We start from the raw sequence: 13,357 nt of genomic DNA, 5'->3' as shown, positions 1-13,357 counted from the left end.
AACTCAGTTTCTGCATTAGCAGATCAATTCAGACCCACTAAAAAGAGTAGACTGAAATAACAGGTCACGTGATGGATGTAATGTACAGTACAGGGAATACAGTCAGTAATAACTGTGATACGGTGATAGATGGTAACTAGACTCGTAGTGGTGATCGTTCCATAATGTATAAGAATATCAAATCACTAGGTGGTACACCTGAAACTAGTATAATAGTGTAAGCCAGCGGTACTTCAATAACGACAACAAAAGATAGATTACATATCCACGAGGGTACCAGTGATCTGCCTTCTCAAAGGAAAACTCATTTTTGAGTGTGAAATTAGAGGCATCAGAAGGGAGGATTTACCTCTTCATTTGACATGGAGCTTTGAAAAGTTTGCCAACTGAAGACAGGGTTCCTTCATTTATAAAGTATGTTAGTTTTGAAGATTATCTTCAATATCTTAATGTATGAGCCATTGTGTCCTTTTTTTATCTTAAAAAATCCCCTAATTATCCTCTCAAATGTCAGTAAGCTCTTCATTAGAATAAATGCTCTTTTTTCAATATAGCATGCATATGATGTAAGACTTGTTTTTGTCCTTTATTTTGTCAAATATTATTCTAGAATTTCAAAATGATGACGCAAAAGCAGAATCATGTGACTTGGCATTCTTACTAGAGCTATTAAATAAGGGTTTTCATTGTTTAGAGATTTAATTTTCCATCTACTCAATAAGTAACTTTTCCTTATACAATTTTAACAAAATTTAGAACAGTTTGGAGAGTAATTACAAAAAATACCATCAAGGTTAATGGCAGTTGACCTCAGTTGGAATTCATTTCTTGGGCTATGACAGTATATAATAGCCCCACAATAATTATTAGTGTTTTGAGATCAACTGTAGATATACCCAAGAAAATGAACATAGCTACTATTGGGAATTTTATTTTATTTTATTTTATTTTATTTTATTTTATTTTATTTTATTTTGTCTTTTTGTCTTTTCTAGGGCCACATGCATGGCATATGGAGGTTCCCAGGCTAGGGGTCTAATCGGAACCATAGCCACCGGCCTACACCAGAGTCGCAGCAATGCCAGATTCTAGCTGCATCTGCGATTTACACCACAGCTCATGGCAACACCGGATCCTTAACCCACTGAGCAAGGGCAGGGATCGAACCTACAACCTCATGGTTCCTATTCAGATTTGTTAACCACTGAGCCACAACAGGAGCTCCGGGAATTTTAATTTTAGAACCTAAAATATTGGTTCCTGTGGGAATTCCATTTGTACTTTTTTTCATTCTGTTCTGAAACACTGATCAGCTAATCCTTGCTACCAGAAAATCTTCTGCAGTCAATTTTTTTTTTTTGTCTTTTTGCTATTGCTAGGGCCGCTCCCATGGCATATGGAGGGTCCCAAGCAAGAGGTCCAATTGGCACTGTAGCCACCATCCTACGCCAGAGCCACAGAAACTCGGGATCCCAGCCGCGACTGCAACCTATACCACAGCTCACGGCGACGCCAGATCCTTAACCCACTGAGCAAGGCCAGTGATCGAACACGCAACCTCATGGTTCCTAGTCGGATTCGTTAACCACTGAGCCACAATGGGAACTCCTGCAGTCAATGTTATAACAACACACTCCAGTCTGAATGGAGAGGTCCTAGAAGTTCAGAAATGCTAACTCCAGTCAAGTCTTTGCACAGAGATAAATTCAGGACCCTCAGCACATCATGCTTCCTTATCAAAGAAATGACCTTCAGAGTGGACTGTAGAAAACAGAATAATTAAACAGAATAATTAAAAAAACACACATGGTCCTATATGTGATTTAAACTTGAACATCTAGGAGTTTCCATTGTGGCTCAGTGGAAATGCAACTGACTGGCATCCATGAGGATGCAAGTTTGATCCCTGGCCTTGCTCAGTGGGTTAAGGAGCTGGCATTGCTGTGAGCTGTGGTGTAGGTCGCAGACACAGCTTTGATCTGGCATTGCTGTGGCTGTGGCTTAGGCCGGCAGCTATAGCTCCAATTTGACTCCTAAACTTGGAACCTCACCATGCTGTGGGTGTAGCCCTAAAAAGACAATAAATAAATAAATAAATAAATAAATAAATAAATAAATAAATAAATAAATAAAGTTGAACATCTAGGGAGTTTCCATTGTGGCTCAGTTGTAATGAACCTGAGTAGTATCCATGAGGATGGAGTTCCATCCCTGGCCTCACTCCACGGGTTAAGGATCTGGCATTGCCCTGAGCGGCAGTATAAGTTGCAGACAGGGCTCATATCTGGTGTTGCTGTGGCTCTGGCATAGGCGAGCAGCTGCAGCTCAGATTTGACCCCTAGCCTGGGAACTTTCATATGCTGCAGGTACAGCCCTAAAAAATAATAATAATAATAATCAAAATAATAAAAATGTGAAAGTATAGAGTGAATGCATAAACCTCCCCCCAAATACTCGGAGAGAATATTTTCTATTAATTTAGTGCCACTCTTCTAGGCTTTGTGGGTGTGTTGCTTGGCTGAGTGTTGGATAATTTTGTTTGTTTTTTGAAATCAGTTCAAGGGGAATACACTGTTGGTAGTTCAAAATATGTTTCTTGAACACCTGTGATATGCAAAACACTGGGTCAGAAACTGTGGGGACAATAAGATTAATGTAAATAAAATAAAGTAAAATCAAACATATCAATGACTTTTCATAGGCTCTTATATCTTAGGAGAGATAATCCAACATGTACAAAAGTGATTAAATAAAATTTGAAGTGGCAGCTACAACAGAAAAATTGTAAAGATAAATTTCTGTGCCTTTAAGGCAGAAATGTCTTATTGTCCAACAAAAGAAGAGAAGGAATAAGTATATTTTATGGAGGAGGTGATATTTGAACCTTTTATGAAATAATTTGTAAAGGTAGACACAATGCTGCATGATAGCATATTCTTTTTTTTTTTTTTATCTTTTTCTATTTCTTGGGCCGCTCCCGTGGCATATGGAGGTTCCCAGGCTAGGGGTGCAATCAGAGCTGTAGCCACCGGCCTACACCAGAGCCACAGCAATGCGGGATCCGAGCCGCGTCTGCAACCTACACCACAGCTCACGGCAACGCCGGATCGTTAACCCACTGAGCAAGGGCAGGGACCAAACCCGCAACCTCATGGTTCCTAGTCGGATTCGTTAACCACTGCGCCACGACGGGAACTCCTGCATATTCTTTTATAGTGTTTACTGTGTGCCTATACGGAAGGTGTTATCATAATCACCGTTTTAGAGATAAGGAGATGGTAACACAAAGTAAAATAACTTGCCTGTGGTCACATAGCGAGCAAGTGGAGAACTGAAGGAGACAAAATTCATCTCTGGTAGTCTGGGTGGGAGGAGATCTGTTTGTAAACTGTCACTGAGAGAAGAGAGCGAGAACTTGGGGGGAGAGTTGCAGAGTGCATTAATTTTCTATTGCTTCCATAACAAATCCTCACAAACTTATCAGCTTAAAACAACACAAATTTATTTTCTTGGCGTTCTGCAGTTCAGAAATCTGAAATGGGTCTCATGGGCTAAAACCAGATGTTATCAGGGTGTACTCCTTTCTGAAGGCTCTATGGAAGAATCTGTTTTTGCTACTTTTCTCAACTTTCAGAGGTTGCCTCCTCCTTTCAGAGGTTGGTCTTCCCTTTTATGTTCAAAGCCAATTGCATCATTTTGCCTTCTGCTTCCGTTAACACATCTTTTTCTTTGACTCTGACTCTCCTGCCTCCTTCCACTTATAAGGACTATTGCGATTACATCCAGGTAATCCAGAATAATCTCCTTGATTTATAGTCAACTGATTAGCAACCTTAATTCCCCCTTGCAATGTAACAACATATTCATAGTATCTGAGAATTGAGACCTGGTAATCTTTAGAGGTTTATTATCCCACTACCATGTACCAGGTAGAATGATGGGCTTAGGTTCATTGGCAAGGAAGAAAAAGATATACTGAAAGAAAGGATTCCAGTTTGACTAAATTTTAAAGAGGACAATTCGTGAACTATTAAAGAGGAGTTCAATAAATTAATATATCTTGATCTCTAAAATAATTGTTTCAGGATAATCATTTTCCCTCCTAATTTGACTTCTTTTTTTCTTTTTAAGGATCTTTATTTTTTCCATTATACTTGGTTTACAGTGTTCTGTCAGTTTCTACTGTGCTCCTAATTTGAAATATGTAAACTCCATAGATAACTATTAAACATTTATTATGTACTTTGGAGGAATACAGAAACATATGGCACACTTATAATGCTGGGTTAACATTTAAAAAGTCAAATGATTCAGTTGTATGAGATGCCCAAAGAAGGTCCCAGATGTTGTTAAAATCATGGAAGGTTTCAGAAAGATGGCCTTGTTGTATGGTCTCTAAACACTTAATGAAGAGGCTCCAATAAGTTACACTCTTCTTTCCTACCTCAGCACTAAAAAATCTGAGAAATAAAGAGTAAAGATGAAAGTCAAACCGTGATTAGTTTTGGACACAACACTTACAGATATAGGTGAGAGTGGGACTGATAATATGAACCATAAATTAATCTAGACTGGGGCAGTTTGTTCTCCAAATGGCAGGATCCTACACAACCTACAGATACACAGTTTAGAGTAAAAGAGGAGAGACCAGTGCTCTCCACAGGCAGGTTGCTTCCTAATTGGGGAGCAATTGGGCATGTTACTTTTTCCAGCTTTGCCAAAGAAACCATTCATCTCCAAAGGACAGAGTGAGTAAAGGAGAGAGAAGCCAGAAGTATCACACTAGAGGAATGTTCTCTTCCTGGCAGGACCTAGGAGAAGAAGAAAGAAAAGCATTTCCCCATAACACATCTCAGGTTCATTCTGGCCCAAAGTAAACTTACCATTTCACTATATACTTAGTTTCCCAAACTAGACACACTTGAGAATCATCCTTGACTCTTTTTCCTTAGTAGTTGACTCATTTCCAGTCAGTCACAAAGTGTGACCTTTTCTCAAATGAATTCTATCTGCCCTATCTCTCTTAACATGTATCTTTTTTTCTGGCTGAAATAATTTTCACCGGTGTCCTACTGTGGCACTCTCCACTCCACCACGTTCCCTACTGATAAATGTATCTAAAGTCTAAATATACCCAACCACCTTATCTCCAGAGTCCCCATGAATGAATCTCTTTTAATCCCTAAAACTCATAACAAGAATCCTCTACTCCAAGGATAGTTTTTGGTACTTAGGATTTGTGAGGTAAAAATCTACTACGGCATCTTGATTTAGCTCTAAATTGTCACTAATTGTATTACATTTTAATCAATAATATGTGCCCTAAAGATGAGGTTACTAATAATGATGACTTGGAGTTCCTGCTGCAGTGCAGCAGGTTAAGAATTCAACTGCAGCAGCTCGAGTAGTGGCAGAGGCATGGATTCAATCCCTGGCCTCATGCAGTGCATTAAATATCTGGCATTGCCACAGCTGTGGCTTGGATTTGATCCCTGACCCAGGAATTTCCATATGCTGTGGGTGCTACCATAAAATAAAAAATAAAGATAACAATGTAATGATGATTACAATATTATTATATTTTTATTTAAAAAATGGCTCCCAAATAGAGTAACTTATTCTTTATAATCTTATGTTTTTTTGAATAGTGGTAAACATATTTCTTATCAGGCAATTAATTCTCAAGAAGAATCCTAAGAGATGAATATTGCTTTGTTCATTTTACCCATGAGGAAACTGAAGCCATTAGATTTGCATAGATTTACATAAATACTAAATAACAAATTCAGAGTTTAAACTCTTAACACTCTGGTTACAAAACATGTGAATTTTGGCTTTGATGCGCTTATCTAAATAATAGCAGGTAAAAGAGTAAAGTAGTGTAAACAATGTTTTTTGAACTTTCTATGAACTAGTAAAGGGATCCTGTGACATTAAGCATTGTTATATGACATCCAGGGCCTCTGGTCTACATATGAGAAGGCTAGACCAGATGATTTGCAAGATCCCAGCAGTAATTTCCTCAAAGAAATGCACTTTTTTAATAATAAAATAATTTTATGGTATTTTCTAAGAGTCAAAGACTTCCTAATCAAAACTTCTTGTCTTAGTCCTGCGGGGAATCTAATCAATGAGTGAAATAGGATAACACTCCATCAGAAATTAACTCTTCTGACCATCTTGACTTACTTTGAAGCAATGAATACCAAAAAGGTTGATACCAATATGATTTAAATAAATGGTGGAATAAAATTCATTTAAAAAAAAAAAACCTCGTCTACTCAATAGATAGTGATGACTCACTCTCAAATTCAAGACATATGGGAGCTGTTTTGGCTGGCCCTTTAATTCACCACTCCTGTTTATTCTATCAACAAAATATCTCAGTAGCTGTCAGAATCCACACGTATTGAATGACTTCATCATTTGGGGTTATGTCATGGGCCTCTTTGGTCTTATTCTCTGAACTTTACTATTTTAGAGCTAAGGAGTTATAACAAGTCTAGGAAAGTCATTTAGTCAAATAATTATTCCTCGAGCACCTGTTATATGCCTATGTTTTCTAAATGTTTAAGAAGAAATGGAAATGCATGAGACTTGGTCCTTTGTTGAGAAGTTACAAGCTAGCATGGAAGAGAAGATAGCCATGACACAATTAGAGAAACATACAAGGCAATATGTAATTAAATGCCTAATTTTGTGGTACAGGCTATAAGAGCATAAGATTTCAGAAAAGTATCAGAGTAGAGTGGGCTGAAGTTGTCAGAGAAAGTTAATGAGGGAGGTGCAGATGTTGTTAGGATCCTGAAGAATGGGTAGGAGGGAATAAAGGGGACTAATGGCATGGGGAGCAAAGGGTATATTTAAGAAACTGGCCTGGTAGGAATAAATGTCTCATGTTGGAATGAAATGAAAATTAAACTGGACTCTTTCTTCTCCTTCTTCATGCTGTGTCTTTAAGCTCCATTGGAAAAAAAAATCTAATTTAAAAATTTCCATAAAAATAAATCTCATAACTAATTTCCTCATTTTAGATAACTACATGCAATTTTTTTTAAATGAGTTTTATTTCTTCCATTATTGTTGGTTTACAGTGTTCTGTCAATTTTCTACTGTACAGCAAAGTGACCCAGTCACATATATATATATTCTTTTTCTCACATGCTCCATCACAAGTGACTAGATATACTTCCCAGTGTGATATAGCAGGATCTCATTGCTTATCCATTCTAAAGGCAATAATTTGCATCTCTTAACCCCAGATTCCCAGTCCATCCCACTCCCTTCCCCTCCCCCTTGGCAACCACAAGTCTGTTGTCCAAGCCCATGATTTTCTTTTCTGTGGAAAGTTTCATTTGTGCCGTATATTAGATTCCGGGTTTAAGTGATAGCATATGGTATTTGTCTTTCTCTTTCTGACTTACTTCATTTAGTATGAGAGTCTCTATTTCATTCATGTTGCTGCAAATTGTGTTATTTTGTTCTTTTTTCATGGCTGAGGAGTATTCCATTGTGTATATATACCACATCTTCAAAATCTTTATCTCATCTTTGTCTATGTGATATCATAGTCTTATAAAATAAACTTGAATTTACTGAATGTGTTATATTTGATTGCTATACTTGTGACAGCTGATATCTCCTTCCTTATGCATACATTTTATTGCTTTCTGTTCTCCTGGATAAGGAGAATATTTACAGCTATTTGAGTAATAATGACAGAGATGGAGATAACATTTTATGTTTTTAATTAGCTTAACAATTTATAAAATATATGCCCATAAACTATTTTATTTAATCCTTACAGTAACGCTGAGAAACAGGCAAAGGAGATGTTAATGACCGCTCTTTTAAGATTTGGCAACTGACATCCAGAAAATGAAGGGCCTGGTTGTAAGGGAAATAGCAAAACATTAGAAGAACCAGGACTCTAAAATCTTCTGTCAGAACTGAGGAACATGTCTCCAACTGGCATGTTTCCATATAGTATTCCATGGACAGTAAAATAAAACTTTGCATATTAACCTCAAAAAATCTGCACATTTGGTGTAAAGATTAGTACTGTACACAAACTGACCAGATACAATTGGATAGGACATTTCTTTGTCCCAATTTCTCATAAATGCAATAGGGTAATATCAGCCCTTTATAATAATGTAATAAAGCAGGGAATAGAAACACACAAGAGGCAACATTTGCTCTATACCTTCCAACTTCTGCTTCCAGGAAGAAGGAGTTCATGTACTTTCCTTTATTCCTCCTCCTAGGTATAGCCAAAAAGCCTTGACTATAGATATACACATATATCAAATAAACATAAGATAATTTCAATAGCATAGAGTGGAAAGCAGAGCAGCTAGTAGGACCATTGAACAGTTAGGAATCAGCATCTTGGAACCACCAATAGATGAAGACAAAAGAAGCCTAAAGCAAAGCCTACTCTCTTTAGCCAAAGAACCAAGATAAGTTACCCGAGCAAAAAGGAATTTCAGGCAATAGTTCTACTCAGCCTAACACCATCCAAAACACTGTGACGCTCCTCCCAATTTGGTCAGCAAAGGACTAGTAGAGAGCCTAGACTCTTAGCAGACTAATGGGTCACTCCAACACACTGCAGTGATGTTACAGAAGGCCCAGCAGGGACCCCCAACCTGCACAGTGACAGTGGAGACAACATGGAGAGCCTGGGCATCCAATCCTACATGGCCAACAGCTACAAGTTGCTGATGAAAGAAACGGAAGAAGATCTAAATAAACGGAGGGGCTTACAGAATGGGAGGACTCAACATAGCAAAATGTCAGTTTTCCCACGTTGATATAGGGCTTAACATAATTTCTATTAAAATCCCAGGATGATATTTTTTTTATACACATAGGCAAGATCTTTCTAAAATCTATATGGAAAGTTGAAGAAACTACAGTGGTTAAGATCATTTAGCACAGGAAGAATAAAGTAGGTAGAAACATTCTGCCTGACTTCAAGACATTTTATAACAATGGTAATCCAGACTCTGAGATAGTGGCAGGAAGCTAGACACACAAATCAGTGGAACAGAGTGGAGAACCCCAAAAGAGACTCTTACAAGTATACTGATGTAATTTTTCACAAAGAGGCAAAAGCAGTTTTTATAAAGGAAGAATCATCTTTTCAAAATATATTACAGAAATTAGACAAAAATAAGCAAAAGGAGGAGGAGGAAGAAAGAACCTCAATATAACCTTTATAACTTATACAAATTAATTTAAAGTCAGCAATGATTTAAGTATAAAACATAAAACTATAAATTTCTTAAAAGTCAGCCTAAGAGAAAATTCTAGAGAACCTACAAGTTCTTAGACGTGATCCATAAAAGAAAAAAAATCAGTAAATAAAACTTCATCATGATTAAACAAAGTAGCTCTGTGAAAGTCCCAATGGCAAGGAACAAAAGTCAAGCAGCAGGCTGGGAGAAAATTTTTGTCAATCACATATCTGATAAAGGACTTACATCTAGAATATATAAATAAATCTCAAAATTCAACAGTAAAAAAAAAATAACTAGAAAATGGACAAAAGGCATAAGGAGGCATTTCACTAAAAGAAATATGTGGAAGGCTAATAAGCAGATGAAAAAAATGATAAATATCACCAGCCATAAGGAAAATATAAACTAAGTGACAATGAAATACAACTACATTGCTATTAGAAAAGCTAAAGTGAAAAATAGTGACAATAGGAATGAAAACTAATACAGGTGGTTTCTTTAAAAACTTATATACAATTGACCTAGCAATTGCGCTGCTGGGCACTTATCCCAGAGACAAAAACACTTGTGTCCACACAAGTTTGCACATGATGGGTCATAACAGCTTTACTTTTAATAGCCCCAAACTGGAAGTGATCGAACGTACCTCTTTAGGTAAGTGAGTAAACAGACCGTTATATTCATTCCATGGAATTCCACTCAGCAATCTGGGGAACAAATTACAGATACACACAACCCCTAGGATAAATCTGAAAGGAATTATACTGAATGGAAAAACAACCTCTTAAGGTCATATTTAATATGATTCCATTTCTAAAACAGTCTCCAGAAGACAAATTACACAGCTTACACAGACAGGTTGGTGATTATCCAGGGCTAGGGATGGTGGAAGGGAAGGGGGTGGTGACTATAAAAGGGTAACACCAGAGAAAGCTTCATCGTAAGAAAATATTTCTGTGTCTTAATTGTGGGGTTTATGTGAATCTCCACCTGTGCTAAAATGACATGCAACTATGCACACGTTATACCAATGTCAAATCCCTGTCTTGTTGTTAAGTGTTCTCTGAGATGTAACCATTGGGGGAAGATGGGGGCGGAGGGCAGGTACTCAGGACCTCTTTGCACTGTTTTTGTAACTTCCTATGAATTTACAATATTTCAAAATTAAAAGTTATAGGGCTGCTCTATAACTATGTTCCTGTTTGCCATGTCTCTTTCCTGGGAGTCTCATCCTTGCCAACGGAAGTGCCATGTTGCTTCATTTATCTTCTTCTGTCCCTTTTCTCTGCAGCCCTTGTCGCTCCCCCAGTGTGGTACAGGCTGTGCAGACCCAGGCCAGGCATTCACAGGCTGCTGTAGGGCCAAGAGGTGTCTCCTCAGAGGCCTCTATGATGAGTCCACTTGAGTTGAGCTCTTTAGATTTTAGATGAAGGCCCTGGCTCCAAATATCCAAGCTGGCATTTAATGAATAACAAAACTGAGATCTTCAGCATTTTCAACAGGCTGAGATGATATACTGAATATGACAAAATACAGCTGATCCATAGAAAATGCTATAACTGGCTCCCAAAAGGCAACTGCATGAGCAAAATTGGTAAAGATGACACTACACAACAGAACACCTAACAAAAAGGCTTAGATATTTTATATATTGCTGCTGTAATGTGTCAGCAGCATACTTGCCAAACACTAAACATTAGTCTGTTACTATTATTTGTTAAAATTATATAGTAGTAATCTATGTCTTTTACACAAAATTAAGTTATTTATTTCATGCTTATAAAAACTTGAGGGAAGTAACATTTTCATCCCTATTTTTTTTAGATGTGTAACTTCAGACACAGAAATCTTAACTTACTCGTTCCAAGTCTCATCTCTTGTAAGTACATATCAGCCATTCAGACCCAAGCTCAGAGGCTTAGATCTTAATCACTTGATTTATTCACAGCTATAAATCCACTATCCTGTAGTCATACATGCATCCCTTCAACAATACTTAAAGTCTCAAAAATTTCTCTGAATAAAATAAGATTACTTCTATCGTGGGCCTTAGAGAAATAGACAGTAAATAAACAAATGAGAATATATTAATGGTGGCAAGTATTATAGCAATAAAGTAGGGTGACATGATAGAAAGTAATGAGAGGAGCTTCTTAGTATTCAGTGGCCAGCGAAGGCCTCGTGAGGAGGGGACATATAAACTAAGACCTGAATGACAAGAAGGAGGCAGCCAAGCAAATAAGTAGTCAAAGTGATTCCATGCAAGAACAGGCAATGCAAATGCCCTGAGGTAGAAGCTACGTGGCCTGGTTGAGATGTCAGAAAAAGATAAGTGGGATAGGAGCACTGTATGGGGAAGACTGATGTGGGTGAGATTTTATAGACGACATAGAGCACGGAGTTGGGTATCATTCTCATTATAATGGGCAGTGTCTGAAGAGTTTCAAGTGAATGACAACTTAATCTACTTTATGCTTTCAGAACAGCCCCTTGGCTACAAAGTGGAGAATAAGCTGTAAGGATATATGAGGGGAGGAGATGGTCAGTTAAGAGCCTGTTCAGGTTATCCGGGTGAGAGATGATTGTGGTGTAGGCAGGAGTGGTGCCAGAGGAAATGGAGAGGAATTGGATACAGAGGAAGTAGCTGTCAGTTGTGTTCAGTTCTCTGCTGGTCAAACCACATTCAGAGTCATGTATTCAATCTTAGCCTCATTTATTGGAAGCACAATGACAGGATAGGACAAGGATGAGAGTCTACAAGAATGGCCAAAGGACTTTCTGCATATATACTACCACATTTTAAGTATTTTAACAAATAATTTTTATCTTAATATAAAATTTAACATTTTAATATTTTAAACATTTTTTTTACTTGTCCAACAAGCAAAACTTCCTTTTTCATAATGAAAACTTTAGGATAAATAATGCTTGATAAACTATAAAAAAAGTTTGAGAAATCTCAAACTAGGCCATGTTCAGAGGAAATTCATCTAGATGATGAGTCAGAACCACGTTCCGTGAATAAAAGTTGAAATTGAGTGTTTAGGTTGATGAAAAAAAAAAAGAAAAAAAAAATCCTGGGACTAGATATCTGGCTTCAAGTTGCTAAAGGACTAAGAAGTGTAAGGAAAATAGATTTCTTCATTAAGCACCAAAAGGAAGACTAAAATTTAGTGAATGGGAAGCTACAGATAAGCAACTTTCTGCTCAGCACAATGAAGAATCTTGGGACCATTAGAGTTGTTCACAAGAAGATATCTTCTTGGATATTCCTCATCAGTATAATTTACCCTATTGGCAAGCCACAGAAATAAGAAATTAAGCAAAGGATAGGGTTGTTCTAATTTTTAGATCATATTAAAAAGAAAGAGGTTAGAGAGTTCCCATTGTGGCTCAGTGGAAATGAATCCTGACTAATAACCATGAGGATGTGGGTTCGATCCCTGGCCTCACTCAGTGGGTTAAGGATCCAGCATTGTGGTGAGCTGTGGTGTAGGTCACAGATGCAGCTCAGATCTGGCATTGCTGTGGCTGTGGTGTAGGCCAGCAGCTGCTGCTACTATTCGACCCTTAGCCTGGGAACTTCCATATACCATAGGTGCAGCCCCAAAAAACAAACAAAAAAGAAAGAAAGAACGAAAGAAAGAGGTTATTCATTATTAACTTTTAATGTATTTTTCCTAAACTATATTATTTTTCTTCCATATTCTTAAGAGGAGTTTCTCAAGTAAGCATCTTGGCAATTAAGTACTATCTAAATGCTAAAAATCACAAATATTAAAATACACTATTATTATTTTTATTATTGTTCCAGGGTCATGTTGAAAAGATCTAATCTATATTTACATTTTAATATAATTTAAAAACAGTAAATTATAAGATCTACTTTAACTCATTTGATTTTTTAATTTACTATTTTTAAAAATAAAATTCTTTAGTTTTATAGATTTTGACATATAATACAAACTTAAAACAGTTTCTCATTACAGTGGTAACAGTTATTATACCATTCCATTATACCCATGATACTGTGCAGTCAATAAGTCAGAAAGTTAACACAGTCAAATTATTTATGCTCATGGAACTTCTAAAGAATTGTTCTTTAGTGGTAC

General features: G+C 37.0%; 1 protein-coding gene across 3 annotated transcripts in view; it reads left to right on the top strand.

Moving 5' to 3' along the window:
* KCNIP4 (potassium voltage-gated channel interacting protein 4) overlaps positions 1-13,357 on the top strand; it is an 887,684-nt gene that overhangs the window by 569,921 nt on the left and 304,406 nt on the right. The window contains exon 1 of one of the 3 annotated variants that reach the window (XM_047798371.1): positions 11,103-11,124. The exons of the other annotated variants lie outside the window; for them this stretch is intronic. The gene's annotated coding sequence lies outside the window, so the exon portion shown is untranslated. Of the gene's footprint in view, positions 1-11,102; positions 11,125-13,357 lie in introns of those variants that run through there. 3 annotated transcript variants of the gene reach the window in all.

The sequence above is a fragment of the Phacochoerus africanus genome, chromosome 10, assembly GCF_016906955.1.
Source record: "Phacochoerus africanus isolate WHEZ1 chromosome 10, ROS_Pafr_v1, whole genome shotgun sequence".
Classification (NCBI taxonomy): Eukaryota; Metazoa; Chordata; class Mammalia; order Artiodactyla; family Suidae; genus Phacochoerus; species Phacochoerus africanus.
This window is presented reverse-complemented; position numbering and strand designations above follow the sequence as displayed.